The following is a 19,869-nucleotide window of genomic DNA, read 5'->3' on the forward strand; positions in this document are numbered from 1 at the left end:
ATTTCAACCTATTGATTTATGGAGCCAACAACTAGAAATATTACACTCAGATGTGGAATTAATTGGGAAAAAGTTACCAATGACAGACTCCATACACAAGATAGAGCACTGGAAACAATGCATTAGAAAGTAGAGAAGAGAGAGCTCTTATAGGGGAACCAAAACAAACAAAAAAAAAGACAAAAAAATTTTCCATAACAGTAAGTATTAGGCTTCAATCAGTCTTTGGAATGAAAGTTTGACACATCGAAAACCGACTTCAAGTTTTCTCAGTGTCACATCTGTGTGCCATTTTATTGCACAGAGTTAAGGAGCTCATATTAAATTTGTAACTGAATGCTAATTCAGAACAATCTACCAACTTTTTTAACCAATTCATTTTCTCAGAATCAAAAAGACTAAGAATTCCAAAAGTAAAGACAATGAATAGGCTATTCTATTTATAAGTAACTCATTTTTAAAAACCTCGCAACAAATGTGTCTGTCCTGACTTTGTGGCTATTGTCTACTTTATTTTCCTATAATATATGCCCAATGGTATATCTCCTATGGCAATATAGTAATTATCATTGTTATTATCATTAACATTGTCATCATGTTAAAAGGAGGAAAAGGAGGAGCAGTAAATTTATGCAATTCTATTATGTGCCGAGAACTGAGTGCTCTAAGTTCTGCAGACACTTTTATTAATTCTCAGAAAAACTTCAAGAAGATGAAATAAAAAGATTTTGAAAATTCCAAGATTATTAGGAAATGGAACATTCTGTAGTATTTCATTTTCTTTTAAAAATAATACCTATTGTATTTTTTCCATTATAAAAGCAATATGATCTGAATTCACAGAAAATGGAGAAAACCTCTAATCCTGCTGTCTAGAAATAACTACCATTAATGTTTTCATGTATATTCTGCCAGTATTTTTCTATTTAGATGCCATTTCTGGAAATCTTCTATACTATCAGTTTAAATTTTAAAAACTGTTATGGACCGAATGTTGAGTCCCCCAAAAATATGTATGTTGAAGCTCTAACCTTCAATGTAATGGTATTTGGAGATGGCGCCTTTGGTGGGTAATTAGGATTAGATGAGGCTAGGAGAGTAGGGCCCTAATGATGGGATTAGAGCCCTTATAAGAAGAGACACTAGGAAGCTGCTCACTCTCCCTCTACCAAGAAAGGACACGGGGAGAAGGTGGCTATCTACAAGCCAGGAAGAGAGCCCTCACCAGAGCCTTATCATGCTGGCACCCTAATCTCGGCCTTCTAGCCTCTAGAACTGTGAGAAAAACAAATCTGCAATATTGAAGCCACCCAGTCTATAGTACTGTGCTAAGACAGTCAAGCTTAAAAACATGGGGAGTGATACTTAGTGACTTACTTGAGTCCTGAGCTGTAAGAACTCCATAGATAAAAAGAAAAGCGACCTGGTGCAATGGCTCACGTCTGTAATCCCAGCACTTTGGCAGGCTGAGGCAGGTGGATCACCTGAGGTTGGGAGTTCAAGACCAGCCTAACCAACCAACATGGAGAAACCCCATCTCTACTAAAAATACAAAATTAGCCGGGCATGGTTGCGCATGGCTGTAATCTCAGCCACAAGGCTGAGGCAGAAGAATCCTTGAACCCAGGAGGCGGAGGTTGAAGTGAGGCAAGATCGTGCCATTGCACTCTCCAGCCTGGGCAATAAAAGCCAAAGTCTGTCAAGAAAGAAAGACAGAAAGAGAGAGAGAGAGAGGGAGGGAGGGAGGGAGGGAGGGAGGAGGGAGGAAGGAAGGAAGGAAGGAAGGAAGGAGGAAGGAAGGAAGGAAGGAAGAAGGAAGGAAGGAAAGGAAAGGAAAGGAAAGGAAAGGAAAGGAAAGGAAAGGAAAGGAAAGGAAAGAAAAGAAAAGAAAAGAAAAGAAAAGAAAAGAAAAGAAAAGAAAAGAAAAGAAAAGAAAGAAAAGAAAGGCAATAATGGAAGTGCTATGGAAAAAGAACTTCTAGAAGTTCATAAGAGACTTTCCAAATAACTAAGAGTCATTTTGAATCAACATGTTTCAGGCTATAAAATCAAAACTCATTAAACAACAATTGAAGAGCTATATAGATAATTATGATTATTCATAATCCTGCCACTCATATATACCCACTATTAACATTTGTGTTCATTCCTATGGAAGTCTTAAGATTATATTTTCACCTTAAAACACACAAAAAGTTATTTCAATTAAAACTCTAATCAATATGATATAGATTTTTTCTCTCTATTGAGATACAAATTGGCTGTTGATGAGATTTACAAATACCTAAGTGCAATATTTAAGCATTTACAAATAGCTAAGTACAATCTTTAGAAGAACTGAACTGTAAAGTAAGTGTGAAGGTAAGGGCTAATATCCCAGCTCTTCCTATATAAAATTTCGATGGATTTTCAACTCAAATCTAAGTGACTATAAAATGTGTGTGTATGTATGTATACATATACATACCTATATAAATATATGTATAGGTGGGTATGTGTGTGTGGCACAATACACTTTGACATCTTCACATCTTAGACCTGAATTTTTTCGTAACACTTGGTAGAATTCCAACGCCCAATCATGGAGGCAAGAGGAGACGACTCTGCTTCCTCACAAGCCTCAGTTTTCTGAGTTTTACTGAGAAAGTAAACTCCTGAGGCTTTAGTGAGCAAGGACTACAACTGACAACTTCTAAATGGCTTAGATGCAACTTTTCTGGACTCAAGAATTACATACTACTAAAGAAAAATCAGAACTGGATTGAGATAGAAAGTTTCTTAACATAGCAAAGCTTCTTGACATCTTAAGTTAAAATTTCACCAAACATATTTTGAAACTTTTTTTACTTTTACTAGTTTTCTCAAATTAAGCAACACCTCTTTTTTCTCACAAACGTCTTTGTTCCCTGGCTCTGCTGCCCAAGCTGGAGTGCAGTGGTGTGATCTCAGCTCACTGCAACCTCCACCTCCCAGGTTCAAGCAATTTTCATGCCTCAGCCTCCCAAGTAGCTGGGATTACCAGCCTGCGCCACCACGTAAAATGAATTTTTGTATTTTTAGTAGTGATGGGGTTTCACCATGTTGGCCAGGCTAGTCTCGAACTCCTGACCTCAAGTGATCCACCCACCTCAGTCTCCCAAAGTGCTGGGATTACAAGTGTGAACCACTGTGCCCAGCCTATATTTCTGTTCTTATACAAAAAGTCAATTTCAAGGGCAACAGAGCTCATACCTCACATCATGAGCACAGAGAAAAGTAGGTAGGAGAATATCATTAGGATTCAAAGGAAAACTGATACAAAAAATACAGATATATCAGACGGTTTTGGGTTGTGCCCAAGAAGATATTCAAAATGCCAAACCAGAGAAGGACTGAGGAAATATAAACATGAAAATAAAAAGCAAACATAATGGCTGGCATGTCTACTACTTTTCAACTGCGTCAGTCCAAAGAATTTAGAGGGAAGGAATTTTATCATTTTCCTTTTTAAAAATTGCTAACACTAAGATAAATGACTAAAATCTTATATATGTAAGGAGGACTATGGAAGTCCATATCAAGTCCTGATATGGCTGAATGTGATATATGGATGTTGAGATACTAAATGCACATGGCTCAGAAAGTCAACGCACTAATCTGGAATAGAGAAAAAATATATAAATGAAGACATATGTTGTAACTTCCTGAAAAGTGGAGTTTCAGAAGGTAAAGCAACATTTTACGCCCTAATCGCCAAAGAGCTTTCTTCCTCTGAACCTTTTTACAAGTTATTTATGACTGATATTTTAAAACAATATATGGAATGATTTTCAAACACACATCTTGATTATATTTCACAAATAAAAAAGCTCTAGAAGCAGTAATTGTGGGCCTTCCTTAGAGATGGGGAAAGTGAAATATAACATAGAGTAGCTTTTCTCAAAGTTCACAGAACCCAAATGCTCCATGAAAAGGGGGTTGCAGGGTCAAGTATGTTTGAGAAATGCTTATTAGGAATTTTCAACGCACATTAACATGAATGGCTCTGGAAAGTCCTGAAGCAAAATAATCTATTTCATTTTGTTTATCAACAGTATTACTGCCTCTAGAAGTCAATTCCTAAAAAAAAATTTAGGCCTGTAATGATCACATTAAGCTCTGGGTAATATTACTAAATTGAAGAGTCAAAACAATAATTTGGATTCTTCAAGGGAAAACTTGCCACAATCACTCCCAATTTAAAATGAAGGGGGTGGGGACTAAATATCTAGATCAGCCTGTCAGCTTCTGTCACTCAAAAGTGGTTTACTGAGCTCCTGTTCTAAGCCCAGCACTTAAGACGACATCAGTAAAAGAACAGACATGGACCCCCATACTCCTGGAACTTGGCACCTCATGTCTCAGGCAATATTTTTCAAATAGTCTTGAGATAGGGCAACCATGAAATTGTTTTGTCTTTATATTTTATTTTGGTTATGGATTGTAAAGATATAGAAAAAAATTTTCAGGGAAAAAATAAACATCTGAAAAATGTTTGATTCAGTTAGGAAAAAAAGATCTCAACTGAGTGTCTCTTTTCAATCATTTCCTTCTACAGATTCATAAAATAATACTTATAAAAATTTGATGCAGGCCGGGCGCGGTGGCTCAAGCCTGTATCCCAGCACTTTGGGAGGCCGAGACGGGCGGATCACGAGGTCAAGAGATCGAGACCATCCTGGCTAACACAGTGAAACCCCGTCTCTACTAAAAATACAAAACTAGCCGGGCGAGGTGGCGGGCGCCTGTAGTCCCAGCTACTCGGGAGGCTGAGGCAGGAGAATGGCGTAAACCCGGAGGCGGAGCTTGCAGTGAGCTGAGATCCGGCCACTGCACTCCAGCCCGGGCGACAGAGCGAGACTCCGCCTCAAAAAAAAAAACAAAACAAAACAAAAAAAAAAAAAAAAAAAAAAAAAATTTGATGCATAATTATACATCATAGCTTCTAACTAAAGATTTATACCCAAGACTATTTTACATGTAACATCTAAAATTGCAAAATAGGTATTTGATGGGCAACTAATAAATAAAACACCAGAATTGAACCCCAGAAGCCATTTACCCACTAGGTCCACCATGCTAATGTTTAAGCCAGCCATAAATACTAGCACTAGCCCATGAGGGCTATAGTTATAGAAATGAGAATGAAAGTGGGATGGGAAATTTGAAATAAGTTTGTTTCTTCCTTTTCTCTCTCTTTTTTTAAATCTGTCTCTAGATTTCTCTAGAACATGTATGCTATAGATTAACAGTAAACTTAGACAAGGAGTTCTCTCATTCATTCATTAATTCAACAAATACATAGGGCACCTATTGGGAACCAGTCACTTTGCCAGGTGTGTAAGATATCAGGTAGATCTCACAAAATCCATAGGCATATTTCTATCTCTAACATGAAGGACAGCCTGGATCCATGCTACTCAAAGTGTGGTCACAGATAAGCGCCACTGACATCACCTGGGAGCTTTTCCCACATGCAAAATCTCCGGCCCCAACTCAGAACTACTAAATCCAAATCTACATTTTCACAAGATCCTCGGGTGATTCGGGTGTTCTAAAAGACTGCACATGTCCAGAAGACACAAGGGACAACACTGACCAATGCAGAAGAGACTAGGGTAACTCTATTTTCCAAATACATTTAGAAAAACATGAACCTAGTTTCAAGAGCCATCCAACTTGACGTTAAGTGTACAGCAACCCTGGGAGTAAATTTTCTGGAGTATCTTTGCTAGTCGGGGTGCCATTATTACTCTTTTTGTGTTTGTCAAACATTATGTTCCCCTTAAGCAGTAAGAAACAGATTTCAATCCCTCTCCAGGAACTGTGAATACTGAAATGGTGAGTGGGTGGAACATCAAAAAGAAGCAATATCATTTAGTCACAAAAAGTAACAATTATGTTATTGCTGAGTGTCACAATGTGCTTTCCTTTTCAATACCGTGAGAATTACTGGTTTCATGTTAATATCAGGCCAAGAGAGAAGACATAAGTGGTTTTTACAGAGCATTGAATTCACTGTGATCATATATTGGTCTACGGACATTGATCAACAAACTTAGGGCCAATCTGGTTTTTGAAAGATGTGATCTAATGTTCAGGAAACGTCCCTACATAATTATATTACACTTTATTTAGAATAAAATTCGAAACTGTTATTACTGGATACCACAGAGGCTCTTAACAGCTTAACTTTTAAAAATCATCTAGTCATAGCTGCAAACACAACTGAGCAGCCCTGGATCTTAGACTATCTGAGTAAGGCCCTGTCTTTGGAAGGATTTACTGTGTGGGATGACGGTGGTTATATGAGCCCAAGTTAGACACTCCAGAAAGAAGTCGACTTAGGCCTAAGACATATTAGTAAAAAGAACAAACACGAAAAAAATCAAAAACTCGTCTTCTTGGGCCTTATCAAACTATAAAAGATGATGACCTAGATTAGAAGATGACAGGAGAATTTGATGGTATCTAATTCTTTATGGCAAAATGTGCAAGCACAGAAAAGGTTGGACTAGATGAAATTAAAAGCAATTAGGGTACTTTGATGTTTGTTTTCCCAGTCTCCTTTGCCTGCCTCTGACTCATTCTTCATGAAACCCATGCCCTTGGACCACATCCTTCCTGTCGTCCTGTCTCTGCGCATATTACTAAGGACTCATGAGCAGATGTGTCTCCAGTGGTTCTTGCTGGACACTGTGTGACCTCTGAAGTTATGATCTTCATATATTAATTTGTTCTTGTTGTTAATGGACTCAGCTCTAAGAAAAAGAGCTAAATCTAAAGCAATCCAGACATACTGCACGTGAAGGTAAAACATCTGACCTTTACGGAATCACAAACCATGGATGCAAATCCTAGTTCAGGCTTTTACAATAAGACCATGCTCATGAGCATGTTAAGAAAATTACAAGTGAGGTATAATGCATACAAAGTGCCTATCACAGAGCCTACCCCAAGAGAGTGAAAAATTGTCATTATTATCATAAGCCAAAAACAATGTAGTAAGTCCCTACTAATTCCCCAGTTGTTACTTATACAAGTAGAAGACAGTAGCTTCCATTTTTATTTCATCCTGTTAAACTTTCTGAGCATGTTCCTTACCTTGCTAATCCTATAACCTAAGGTTGCTACAAGAATTAAATGAGTGGCTACATGGAAGTTTCCAGAATAACAGCTAAAACACAGTAGTGCTCAATAAATGTTAGCGTCCCACCTGTTTCCAGCTATCGCACATATCTGTTATTTTTTTGGTCTGCCCAGCTTCCTTTCATTTTGGGTACTGCATCTTCCCAACATCCCCATGGTTTTAATAGAGTTTTAAATTGTGTGGCCCTGCCCAGAGACAGTTACCATGGGTCTTCTGAACATAGTGATTGATTCAGGGATAAACTTATAACCCTAGGAAGGCCAATCAGAGTTCTTTTAGGGGACTAACGTTAATCCAGAGGAGAAAAGAGCTCTCTCTTCTTTTCTGAGTAACGAAAAGGAAAAAAAAGAAAAAAAGAAAATAATTCCATGACTGGATGTGGCCTTCTTTGATATCATGTATTGAGAACCCACCTGAATCATTGGGCCCTTATAACATCATTTGAACAGCTATATATAGCTACATTTGAACCATCCTCTCTCCAGAACACCAAATATGACAGTAAGTTTTCTGTCACTTATAATAGAAAAAATACAGTGCACAAGTGATAGTGTGAAAGGTAATGCCAAAATATGTAATATTCTATAAGTCTATATATAGAGAAGTTGGGAATGGGTAAGATTGCCATAGCAAAGTCAAGAAATCTCAAGAAAGCACAGGAGCCTAACATGGGGTTTGGAGATGAATAAAAATAATATTATCACAGAGAAGATGAAATTCTTTCCAGCTAGAAGTAATAATACATACAAAATCAAGAGCACTCAGCATGGTGCCCAGGATATAATATTTAATAAATGTAAGTTTAAAGAAAAAGAGAATGAATACAGAGCATGTATGTATCAAGGAAGAGTAGAAGACAGAATTGTTCAAATAATATAGATCATGTGTAGCTGCAGAGGAGTTGGAAGTTAAAGGAAGGTGGTGCAGAATGATAATCAGTCTTCAGAATCAAGCTAGGAATTTGTACGAGGCTCTGAAAGGGAGTCATAAACTGGTAAACAAGAAGGCAACAAGATAGCCTTTGGGCAGTTAGTAATAAAACCAGATGCCAAAATGGAATTTGAAAACTGTGGAGATGACAAAACCATCACTTAGTGGTGGAAGAATTCTCAGACATGGTTGAGAATCAAGGATAGACAAAAGGGTAGAAGAATCACCAAAAGAAAGAGGGGCAAAAATCATGGAAATTATGGAAAAGTACTAGAAAATGAGCGAATAGTTTTAAGAAAGAAGAGGAGTCAAAGGTTTTGAGGAGCCTAAAGACTAAGAAAAAGGTTAAGATGTCATTGGTGACATGAGGGTAGTTTCATCGGAGTTGTGTTACCATAATTGGAAACTGAACCCCAGTGTTTTAAATCCCATGGAGTCAGGAGTGATTCTCGAGTTACTCAACAGCCAGTATGGAACATACCCATATCCCCACAAGATGACACCTCCTGAAGCACTGGAACCAGGTCTGAGAAGTCCCTGCAGGGCCAAGGATTAACTCTTTAGTTGCTGAATTTGGGGACCCCTAGGTAAGGGCTGGAGATGGGTGAAGGGTATTCTGAGGGTTTGGGGTAGCTGTAGAAGTGTTGCAATATTTTAGCAACGAATGTAACTGTACCTGTGCCTCTCATCTGAGTATTGGTCCTGCAAAGAAAACTACTTCAGTTAATGTCAAGAGCTTTCTATATCCCTAGTGCATGGAAGGGAGCACTAGCTGATTAAAAATCATTTCCATGTGCCTGTGACACACACTAAAGCAAAGGTCCCCCAATGCCAACCTGAATACCAACTGCATCAACATCATCTAGACAGTGAGCAAAAAACTATTGATGACTTAGTTTCACACAAGGACATTCTCTTTTGGGGGACTGAGGAACACAAAAATCTGTATTTATTTATAAGCTCCTCAACTTCGAGGTAAAAAAAAAAAATAGCTGATATGTATTGATTACTTACAAAAGCACTGTGCTAGGAAATTCTCATTTAATCTTCCACATAATCCTATGAATTAAGGATTTATTTTACCCATTTAACAGGTCAGAAGACTTACAGATGACAAATAGCTTGCCCAAGGTTTCCCCCTGGGTAAACTGGAATAATTCCCTCAACAGATAGGACTGCCTTGAATAGAAGAGAGGAGGCCACATATTGGGACCTTGCTGTCCACAGGCCAACCTCAGAAGGGACTGGCTTCAGAGAATGTATGCTATTCTGGTTCTTTCTTCCACAGTAATTTTAGCCTCTAAAGATCACCGAGGAAGGTCAAAAGAAAAGAGTAAAGAGGCTGGGGAGAGAGGAAAGGGAGGAAAAAATTTTCAGAAACTGCTTCCAGATGAGTGGGCAGTCCCTCCATGTGTGCAGGGCCATCCCCTCAACGATGGGTTGCATGTCATCTTTCACGTACATCTAAATGGAAAGAGGGTTTGAATTCCAGCTGCCCATCCTGAGAATGCCAGCAATTCAGGGAATACTACTTGCAACACAGCGAATGCATTTTAGGGAGCCTAAAAAGATGGACATCTGAACCCTCCATTTCTCTTCCAGTGCTCTTTAGGAAAAGATTGAGTGAAGAAGCTCTCCTTGTTAGCCTTCTAGCAAGCTGAACTTGCTCTTCCCGTTCCTTTTAACCTACTTCCTGGTCGGGTTTGGTGTCTCCTCTTAGAATCACCGAAACATACCACAGATCGTTCTACATGCAACCAGTTTGTTTCATGGAAGAAAAAAAAAAAAAAAAAAAAGCAACAGGCAGCAGTGGAATTCAGGCCACCCTAAGTCACCAATGTGGCCTGATGGATGTGGAAACTGGACCATGCCTCAGGGATGAGGCATGTGATGGTTGGTATGCTGTCATTACTGAAACCTGAAAGGGGAAGTTCACATAAGGCCTGTGGTTGACTTCTCAACCCTGCTGGCAGGGGCACACGCCAGTAAGGAAATTGCAATCCCTAAATAAACAATAGGCAGGGAACCTGAGCACCAGCAAGGGAGAGGGCAGGGACTGCTGGCCTGGACAGGGCTGGCCAAGATGGAGCAAATAAAGTTAATATTTAAACTTTGCAAGAATGTCATGTCAATTCAGACTCCCCAGGAGGGCCCCTTGAGAGTCCAAATTGCCAGTCATCAAGCCTCAGACTTGGCAGAATTTTTGAAGTAGGACAGTTAGTCCAATCCCTTCATTTGTCAGATAAGAAGAGTGAGAGCCAGCGGGGACAAGGGACTTGCCAAATGCCCAATAGCCAAGAAGCTAAGTTCCTAGGTCATTTATTCTGCCATAGACCTCCTGAGACTTGCTATTTTTTCTCCACTGTTTTCTGCTTTCAAAGACACTTTTAAAGTCTTTTCAACATGCAAACTATGTGTATATTCAGAGCTAAGACTCTCTCTGTCTAAAATAAGTTTATTTAGTTCCTTTTCTCTGGTGGTCCTTGCTCAAATGCACAACCTCTTTTTTACGGATAAAACTCAATTTCCAAACTCAAAGGGAAGAGATGGAGAGACAAAGGATTCCTTGATCCTCTATTATATGCCAGGATTTTCCCATGCCTTAATTCATTTTAATCCCCACCACAACTCGTACAGACTAGTATCATGGACCCATTTCCCAGATGGGAAAACTGAAGCATAGAGAAGCAGTAAGCAGCAAGCAAAATTCTCAAATTTCCATAAATAGCCTAACCCTCTCCCATTTGGAACCTTCTCAGTTCAGCAAAAAAAAAAAAAAAAAAAAAAAAAGAATTTTAAAAATCATGCATTTTCAAGGTTTCTGATGATGGCTTTTTTTTTTTTTAAACAAACTCGCTTTTTCAAAATAATTCTTGATCATTTATATGTTTAGAAAAATACACATTATTGAAAATATGAAAATTTAGGGGAGTGATATGGTTTGGATCCATGTCCCCACCCAAATTTCACGTTCAATTGTAATCCCCAGTGTTGGAGGTGGGGTCTAGAATGAGGTGACTGGACCATGCAGGCAGTTTCTCATGAATGGTTTAGCACCATATGCTTGATGCTGTCCTTGCAATAGTGAGTGAATTCTCATGAGATCGAGTCATTTAAAAGTGTGTGGCACCCCCCCACCCCCCGCCCTACCTGCTTCGTGCTTCTACTCTGGCCATCTGACTGTGACTCCTCCCTCTTCACCTTTCACCATAATTGTAAGTTTCCTGAGGCCTCCCCAGAAGCCAAGCAAATGCCAGCAACATGCTTCCTCTACAGCCTGCAAAACTGAGCCAATTAAACCTCTTTTCTTTATAAATTAGCCAGTCTTCAGTATTTCATTATAGACATGTGAGAATGGACTAACATGGGAGGAAGGAAGAGGAAAAAAATCCTTTATAATCTCTCTTCCCAGAACAAATGTCAACATTTTAGTACATTTTCCCCCAAGTTTTTATTCCACATTGATAAATATAACCTTTTTACACATTAAGAATACTAAACCTCTAAACTACTATAAACCTTAAAAATATGTTTCATAGTTGGTTATTTTATTATTTTTCCAATTTTTATTTCAGATGCAGGGAGTATATGTACAGGTTTGTTACTTGGGTATACTGCATGATGCTGAGGTTTGGGGTACAAATGATCCCATCACCCAGGTATTAAGTATAGTACTCAATAGTTAGATTTTCAACCCTTGTCCCCTTGCCTCTTTCCTCCCTAGTAGTCCTCAGTTTCTATTGTTGCCATCTTTATGTCCATGAGTACTTGATGACTTGATGGTTACCTCCCACTTACAAGTGAGAACGTGCAGAATTTGGTTTTCTGTTCCTGTGTTAATTCACTTAGGATAATGGCCTCCAGCTGCATCCATGTTGCTGCAAAGGACACGGTTTCATTCTTTTTTATTGCTGTATATAGTATCCCATGGTGTATACATACTATACTTTCTTCATCTAGTGCACCATTAATGGGCACCTAGGTTAATTTCATGTCTTTGCTATGGTGAATACTGTTATGCAATGAACATGTAAGTGTGTGTGTCTTTTTGGTAGAACAATTTACATTCCTTTGGGTAATGGGATTGCTGGGTCAAATAGTAGTTATCTTTTAAATTCTTTGAGAAATCTCCAAACAGCTTTCTACAGAGGCTGACCTAATTTGCATTCCCACCAACAGTGTAGAAGTGCTTCCATTTCTCCACAACCTCACTAGCATCTATTGTGTTTTGACTTTTTAATAATAGCCATCCTGACTGGTGTAAGATGGTTTCTCACTGTGGTTTTTATTTGCTTTTCTCTGATGATTATGTTTGTTGCACATTTGCATGTCTTCTTTTGAGAAGTGTCTGTTCATGTCTTTTGCCTAATTTTTCATGGAGTTATTTGTTTTTCTGCTTATTCAATGTTTAAGTTCCTGATAGATTCTGGATATTAGACCTTTGCTGGATGTGCAGCTTGCAAATATTTTCTCACATTCTGCAGCTATTGTTTGTTTCCTCCATCAATAGTTTCTTCGGCTATGCAGAAGATCTTTAGTTAGGCCCCACTCAACAATTTTTGGTTTTGTTGCAATTGATTTTGAAGACTTAGTCACAAATTCTTTCACAAGGCCAATGTCCAGCATGGTGTTTCCTAGATTTTCTTCTAGGATTCTTATAGTTCGAGGTCTTACATTTAAATATTAATCCATCTTGAGTTAAGCTTTATATATGTATATTTAAAATATATATATTATAAAAGGTATATAAATATATATATTTTTTAAATATAAGTGTCTAGTTTCATTCTTCTGCATATGGCTAGCCAGTTATCCCAGCACCATTTATTAAATAGAAAGCTGTTTGCTTATCTTTGTCAATTTTTCAAAGTTCAGATGGCGATAGATGTGTGTATTTATTTCTGGGTTCTCTATTCTGTTCCACTGGTCTATGTGTCTGTTTTTATACCAATACTATGCTGTTTTGGTTACTGTAGCCTTATAGTATAGTTTGAAATTGGGTAATATGATGTCTCCAGCCTTGTACTTTTTGCGTAGGATTGCTTATATGGTTTGGGTGTTTGTCTACTCCAAATCTTGTGTTGAAATGTGATTCCCAATGGTGGAGGTGGGGCCTGGTGGGCGGTAATTGGATCATGGGAGTGGATCCTTCATGAATGGTTTAGCACCATCCCCTTGCTGCTAAGTGAATCCTTGCTCAGTTAGCTCACAGGAGATCTGGTTGTTGAAAATAGTCTGGGCCCTCCTCCCAGCTCTTGCTCCAGCTTGTCATGTGATATACCTGCTCCTACTTTGCCTTATGCCATGACTGTAATCTTCCTCAGGAAGCTTCCACATGAAGCTGAGCAGATGTTGTTGCCATGACTGTACAGCCTGCCGAACCATGAGCCAATTAAACTTCTTTTCTTTATGGATTACCCAGCCTCAGGTATTTCTTTATAGCAATGTGAGGACAGCCTATTACAATCACTTTGGCTATTCAAGTTCTTTTTTGGTTCCATAAAAACTTTAGAAAAGTTTTTTTCTAGTTCTGGGAAAAATGACATTGGTAGTTTGATAGGAATAGCCTTGAATCTGCACATTGCTTTGGGCAGTATGGCCATTTTAATGATGATTAGTCCACTCTATGAGCATGGAATGTTTTTCCATTTGTTTATGTCATCTGTATTTCTTTGAGCAGTGTTTTGCAGTTCTCCTCATAGAGATCTTTCACCTCCTTGGTTAGATGTATTCCTAGGTATTGTGTGTGTGTGTGTGTGTGTGTGTGTGTGTCTATTATAAACAAGATTGCATTCTTGATTTTGCTCTCAGCTTGAACAGTATTGGTATATAGAAATGTTACTGATTTTTGTACGTTGATTTTGTATCCTGAAACTTTACTGAAATTGTTTATCAGTTCCAGAAGCCTTTTGGCAGTCTTTAGGGTTTTCCAGGTATAGAATCACATCGTCAGTGAAGAGATATAGCTTGACTTCTTCTTTTCCTGTTTAGTTGCCTTTTATTTCTTTCTCTTGCCTGATTGCTCTGGCTAGCACTTTCAGTACTAAGTTGATGAGGAGTAATGAGAGTGAGCATCCTTGTCTTGTTCCAGTTCTCAAGGAGAATGCGTCCAGTTTTTGTCCATTCAATATTATGTTGGCCATGGGTTTGTCATAGATGGCTCTTATTATTTTGAGGTATGTTGTTTCAATGCCCAGTTTCTTGAGGGTTTTTATCATGAAGGGATATTGGATTTTATTGAAAGCTTTTTCCACATCTATTGAGATTATCATATGGTTTTTGTTTTTAATTCTGTTTATGTGGTGAATCACACTTATTGATTTGCACATGCTGAACCAACTTTGCATTCCAAATATGAAGCCTACTTGATTGTGGTGAGTTAATTGTTTGATGTTGTTGAATTTGGCTTGATAGTATTTTGTTGAGGATTTTTGCATCTACATTCATCAGGGATATTGGCCTGTAGTTTTCTTTTTTTGTTGTATCTTTGCCAGGTTTTGGTATCAGGGTGATACTGACTTGGTAGAATGAGTTAGGGAGGAGTCTGTGCTCCTTGACTTTTTGGTACACTTCCAGTAGAACTAGCACAGCTCTTCTTTGTATGTCTGACAGAATTCAACTGTGAATCCATCCAGTTCAAGGCTTTTTTGGTTAGTAGGTTTTTTTGTTACTTATCCAATTTCAGAACTCAATATTGGTCCATTCAGTGTTCCCATTTCTTCCTCATTCAATCTTGAGAGAGTGTGTGTTTCCAGAAATTTACCCATTTCCTCTAGATTTTCTAGTTTGTGTGCATATAGGTGTTCATAACAGTCTCTGAGGATCTTCTGTATTTCTGTGGGATAAGTTGTAATGTCACCTTTGTCATTTCTGATTGTACTTATTTGGATCTTCTTTCTTTCTTTGTTAATCTAGCTAACGATCTATCAATCTATCTGCTCAAAAACCAATTTTTAGTTTCATTGATTCTTTGTATGCATTTTTGGGTCTCAATTGTGTTCAGTTCTGCTCTGATTTTTGTTAATTCTTTTCTTCTGCTAGCTTTGGGGTAAGTTTGCTCTTGTTTTTCTAGTTTTTCTAGGAATGATGTTAGATTGTTAATTTGAGATCTTTCTAACTTTTTGAGGTAGGCATTTAGCAATACAAACTTTCCTCTTAACACAGCTTTTGCTCTGTCCCAGAACTTTTGCTATCTTGTGTCTCTGTTTTCATGTACTTCAAAGAATTTTTATATTTCTGCCTTAATTTCATTGTTTACTCAAGTCTTTCAGGAGCAAATTGTTTAATTTCCATGTAATTATGTGCTTTTGAGAGATCTTCTTGGTATTGATTTCTATTTTTATTCCACAGTGGTCCAAGAATATGGTTAGTATGATTTCAATTTTTCTGAATTTATTGAGACTTGATTTATGGCTGAGCATGTGGTTGATCTTGAAGTATGTTCCATGTGCAGGTGAGAAGAACATATATTCTGTGGTTAATGAGTGGAATATTCTGTAGATGTTTAGTAGGTCCAATTGGTCAAGTGTTGTGTTTAAGTCCAGAATTTCTTTGTTAATTTTCTGTCTCGATGATCTGTCTAATGCTTACAGTGGGGTGTTGAAGTCTCCCACTATTATCGTGTGTTGCTGTCTAAGTCTTTTCACAGGTCTACAAGTTCATATTTTTGAATCAATCTGAGTGCTCCAATGTTGGGTACATACATTTTTAGGTTAGAAAAGTCTTTATCCTTTATCATTATGTAATGGCTTTCTTTGTCTTTTTTAACTGTTGTTGGTTTTAAAGTCTGTTTTATCCAACATAGGAATAGTGACCCCCACGCTCCTTTTTTGTTTGTTTGTTTTTTATTTGCCCGGTAGATCTTTCTCCAACTCTACTTTGAGCCTATGGGTGTTGTTACATGTGATGTGGGTCTCTTGAAGACAACAGACAGATACATCTTGTCTTTTTATCCAACTTTTCATTCTGTGACTTTTAAGTGGGGCATTTAGACTATTTACATCAAGGTTAATATTGACACGTGAGTTTTTGATCCTATCATGAAGTTGCTTGCTGGTTGCTTTGTAGTTTTGACTGTGTGGTTCCTTTATAGGGTCTATGGGCTATGTACTGTGTTTTTGTGGCATCAGGTATCATTCTTTTCTATCCATATTTAGAATGCCCTTAAGAATCTCTTGTAAGCCTTAAGTAAGCAAAGTTATTGATCATTTCCTTTGTAATATTTTCCTTTATTTTTAATAACAGTTTTCATGAGATATAATAAACATACCATAAAATTCACCCTTTTAAAGTGTATAATTCAGAGGTTTGTGCAACCATCACTGCTATTTAATTCCAGAACATTTTCATCATGCAAAGTCCAGTACCCAGTAGCAGTAACTCTTCTTTCCTCCTTCCCCCAGCTCCTGGCAATCACTAGTCTACTTTTTGTCCCTAATTTGCCTATATTGGACATTTAATTAATAGTATCATATAATATGCAGCCTTTTCTGACTGAGTTCTTTCACTTAGTATGTTCTCAAGATTCATCCATGTTACAGCATATATCAGTACTTTATTCCATTTTACTGATGAGTAATATTCTACCATGTGGATATACCTTATTTTGTCTTTTCATATATCAGATGATAGACATTTGGGTTGTTTTAGCATTTTGCTATTATAAATAATGGTAGCATGAACATTTGTGAACAGTGTTTTGTGTGGACATATGTTTTCAATTCTGTTGGGTGTGTGCCTACAAGTGAAATTTCTAGGTCATGTGGTAACTCTATGTTTAACATTTTGAGAAACTGCTAAACAGTTTTCCAAAGTGGGCTTTACCATTTTATGTTCCCACCATCAACATATGAGAGTTCTAATTTTTCCACATCCTCCCCAACACTCATTATTGTCTGTCTTTTTTATTTTAGCCATCCTAGTATGGGAGAAGTTGTATGTAATGCTGGTTTTGATTGGTATTTCCCTAATGACAAATGAAGTTGAGTATTTTTTATGTCCTTATTGGCCATTTGTATTCTTCTTTGGAGAAATGTCTAATTAAATCCTTTGCCCAGTTTTGTAATTGAGTTATCTTTTTATTGATAAATTATTTTTCCTTTATTTTTGTTTGTTTCTTTGTTTGTTTGTTTGTTTTTGGAGACGGAGTCTCGCTCTGTCGCCCAGGCTGGAGTGCAGTGGCTGGATCTCAGCTCATTGCAAGCTCTGCCTCCCGGGTTTATGCCATTCTCCTGCCTCAGCCTCTGGAGTAGCTGGGACTACAGGTGCCCGCCACCTCGCCCGGCTAGTTTTTTTGTATTTTTTTAGTAGAGACGGGGTTTCACCGTGTTAGCCAGCCAGGATGGTCTCGATCTCCTGACCTCGTGATCCTCCCGTCTCGGCCTCCCAAAGTGCTGGGATTACAGGCTTGAGCCACCGCGCCCAGCCTTTTCCTTTATTTTTAAAGGAATATTTTAATCAAAGTATTAATATAATATTAGAAAGAACCCAAATCATAGGTTTTCAGAATGATGAATTGTGATCAAGTGAACACATTTGGGCCAACTCGATCACAAAACAGAATATAATAGAAAAAGAATACTACCTGTACTTCAGATACCTCCTTCCTGGCCCTCCCAACATTCACTTTTCCCTCCTCTTCTTCAAATTAATTACTATACAGACATCTAATACTACCAGTTAGTTTAGCTTGTTTTGGGAACATATATTATATATGTTCTTTTGTGGCTGGCTTCTTTCAACATTATTTTGGGGGTAGTATTCATTTATGCTATTGCATATGACAATAGCTTGGTCCTTCAAATTGCCATATAGCATTTCATTGCATGAATATTCCATTACTATTTTATCTACCCTACTGCTGACAGCTGTTTCACTTGTTTAAAACTTTTAGTTATCTACATTTAGTTATGTTTTGTACCTTTTCATTTAAATTAGGTCTTGTATAGCCATTGTTAGACTTGCTTTTATATCTTTGCGGTTTTTTTTTTTTTTTTTTTTTGAGACGGAGTCTCGCTCTGTCGCCCAGGCTGGAGTGCAGTGGCCAGATCTCAGCTCACTGCAAGCTCCGCCTCCCGGGTTTACGCCATTCTCCTGCCTCAGCCTCCCGAGTAGCTGGGACTACAGGCGCCCGCCACCTCGCCCGGCTAGTTTTTTTGTATTTTTTAGTAGAGACGGGGTTTCACCATATTAGCCAGGATGGTCTCGATCTCCTGACCTCGTGATCCGCCCGTCTCGGCCTCCCAAAGTGCTGGGATTACAGGCTTGAGCCACCGCGCCCGGCCATCTTTGCGGTTTTTTAATACCAGCGTAAGTGATATTGTTTTCTCAATTTCATATCCTAATTGTTTATAACTAGTATGTAGAAATAAGATTCATTTTAAAATACTGGCCAGCCATTTGGCTAAATGTATTTACTAATCTAATATTGTATATATGGATTCACTGATATTTTCTACAGACACAATTATGGTACTTGTGAATAAAAATGGTTTTATTTTTTTCTTTCTAGTTTTTATACCTAGGATGTCCATAACATTATCGAATAGAACTCATGGTAACCGTAGAGGTGTTTATAGTATTTTCTGATGGTAGTTTGTATTTCTATGGGGTCGGTGGTGATATCCCCTTCATCATTTTTTATTGCGTCTGTTTGATTCTTCTCTCTTTTCTTCTTTATTAGTCTTGCTAGCGGTCTGTCAATTTTGTTGATCTTTCAAAAAACCAGCTCCTGGATTCATTGATTTTTTGGAGGGTTTTTTGTGTCTCTATCTGCTTCAGTTTTGCTCTGATCTTAGTTATTTCTTGCCTTAGGCTAGCTTTTGAACATGTTTGCTCTTGCTTCTCTAGTCCTCTATGCAAATAAACTAGAAAAACCTAGAAGAAATGGATAATTTCCTGGACACTTACACTCTCCCAAGACTAAACCAGGAAGAAGTTGAATCCCTGAATAGACCAATAGCAGGATCTGAAATTGAGGCAATAATTAATAGTCTCCCAACCAAAAAAATTACAGGACAAGACGGATTCACAATGGAATTCTACCAGAGGTACAAGGAGGAGTTGGTACTATTCCTTCTGAAACTATTCCAATCAATAGAAAAAGAAGGAATCCTCCCTAACTCATTTTACAAAGCCAACACCATCCTGATACCAAAGCCTGACAGAGATACAACCAAAAAAGAGAATTTTAGACCAATATCCCTGATGAACATCGATACAAAAATCCTCAACAAAATACTGGCAAACCGAAACCAGCAGCACATCAAAAAGCTTATCCACCACGATCAAGTGGGCTTCATCCCTGGGATGCAAGGCTGGTTCAACATACACAAATCAATAAATGTAATCCAGCATATTAACAGAACCAAAGACAAAAACCGCATGATTATCTCAATAGATGCAGAAAAGGCCTTTGACAAAATTCAACAGCCCTTCATGCTAAAAACTCTCAATAAATTCGGTATTGATGGAATGTATCTCAAAATAATAAGAGCTATTTATGACAAACCCACAGCTAATATCATACTGAATGGGCAAAAACTGGAAGCAATCCCTTTGAAAACTGTCACAAGACAGGGATGCCCTCTCTCACCACTCCTATTCAACATAGTGTTGGAAGTTCTGGCTAGGGCAATCAGGCAGGAGAAAGAAACAAAGGGTATTCAGTTAGGAAAAGAAGAAGTCAAATTGTCCCTGTTTGCAGATGACATGATTGTATATTTAGAAAACCCCATCATCTCAGCCCCAAACCTCCTTAAGCTGATAAGCAA

The 19,869-nt window shown here is 38.0% G+C and overlaps 1 protein-coding gene across 1 annotated transcript in view; it reads right to left on the bottom strand.

Moving 5' to 3' along the window:
* ERC2 (ELKS/RAB6-interacting/CAST family member 2) overlaps positions 1–19,869 on the bottom strand; it is a 1,005,625-nt gene that overhangs the window by 662,121 nt on the left and 323,635 nt on the right. The gene's annotated exons all lie outside the window — the stretch shown is intronic.

This window comes from Trachypithecus francoisi, unplaced genomic scaffold (genome assembly GCF_009764315.1).
Source record: "Trachypithecus francoisi isolate TF-2019V2 unplaced genomic scaffold, Tfra_2.0 Lachesis_group0, whole genome shotgun sequence".
NCBI classification, from domain to species: Eukaryota; Metazoa; Chordata; class Mammalia; order Primates; family Cercopithecidae; genus Trachypithecus; species Trachypithecus francoisi.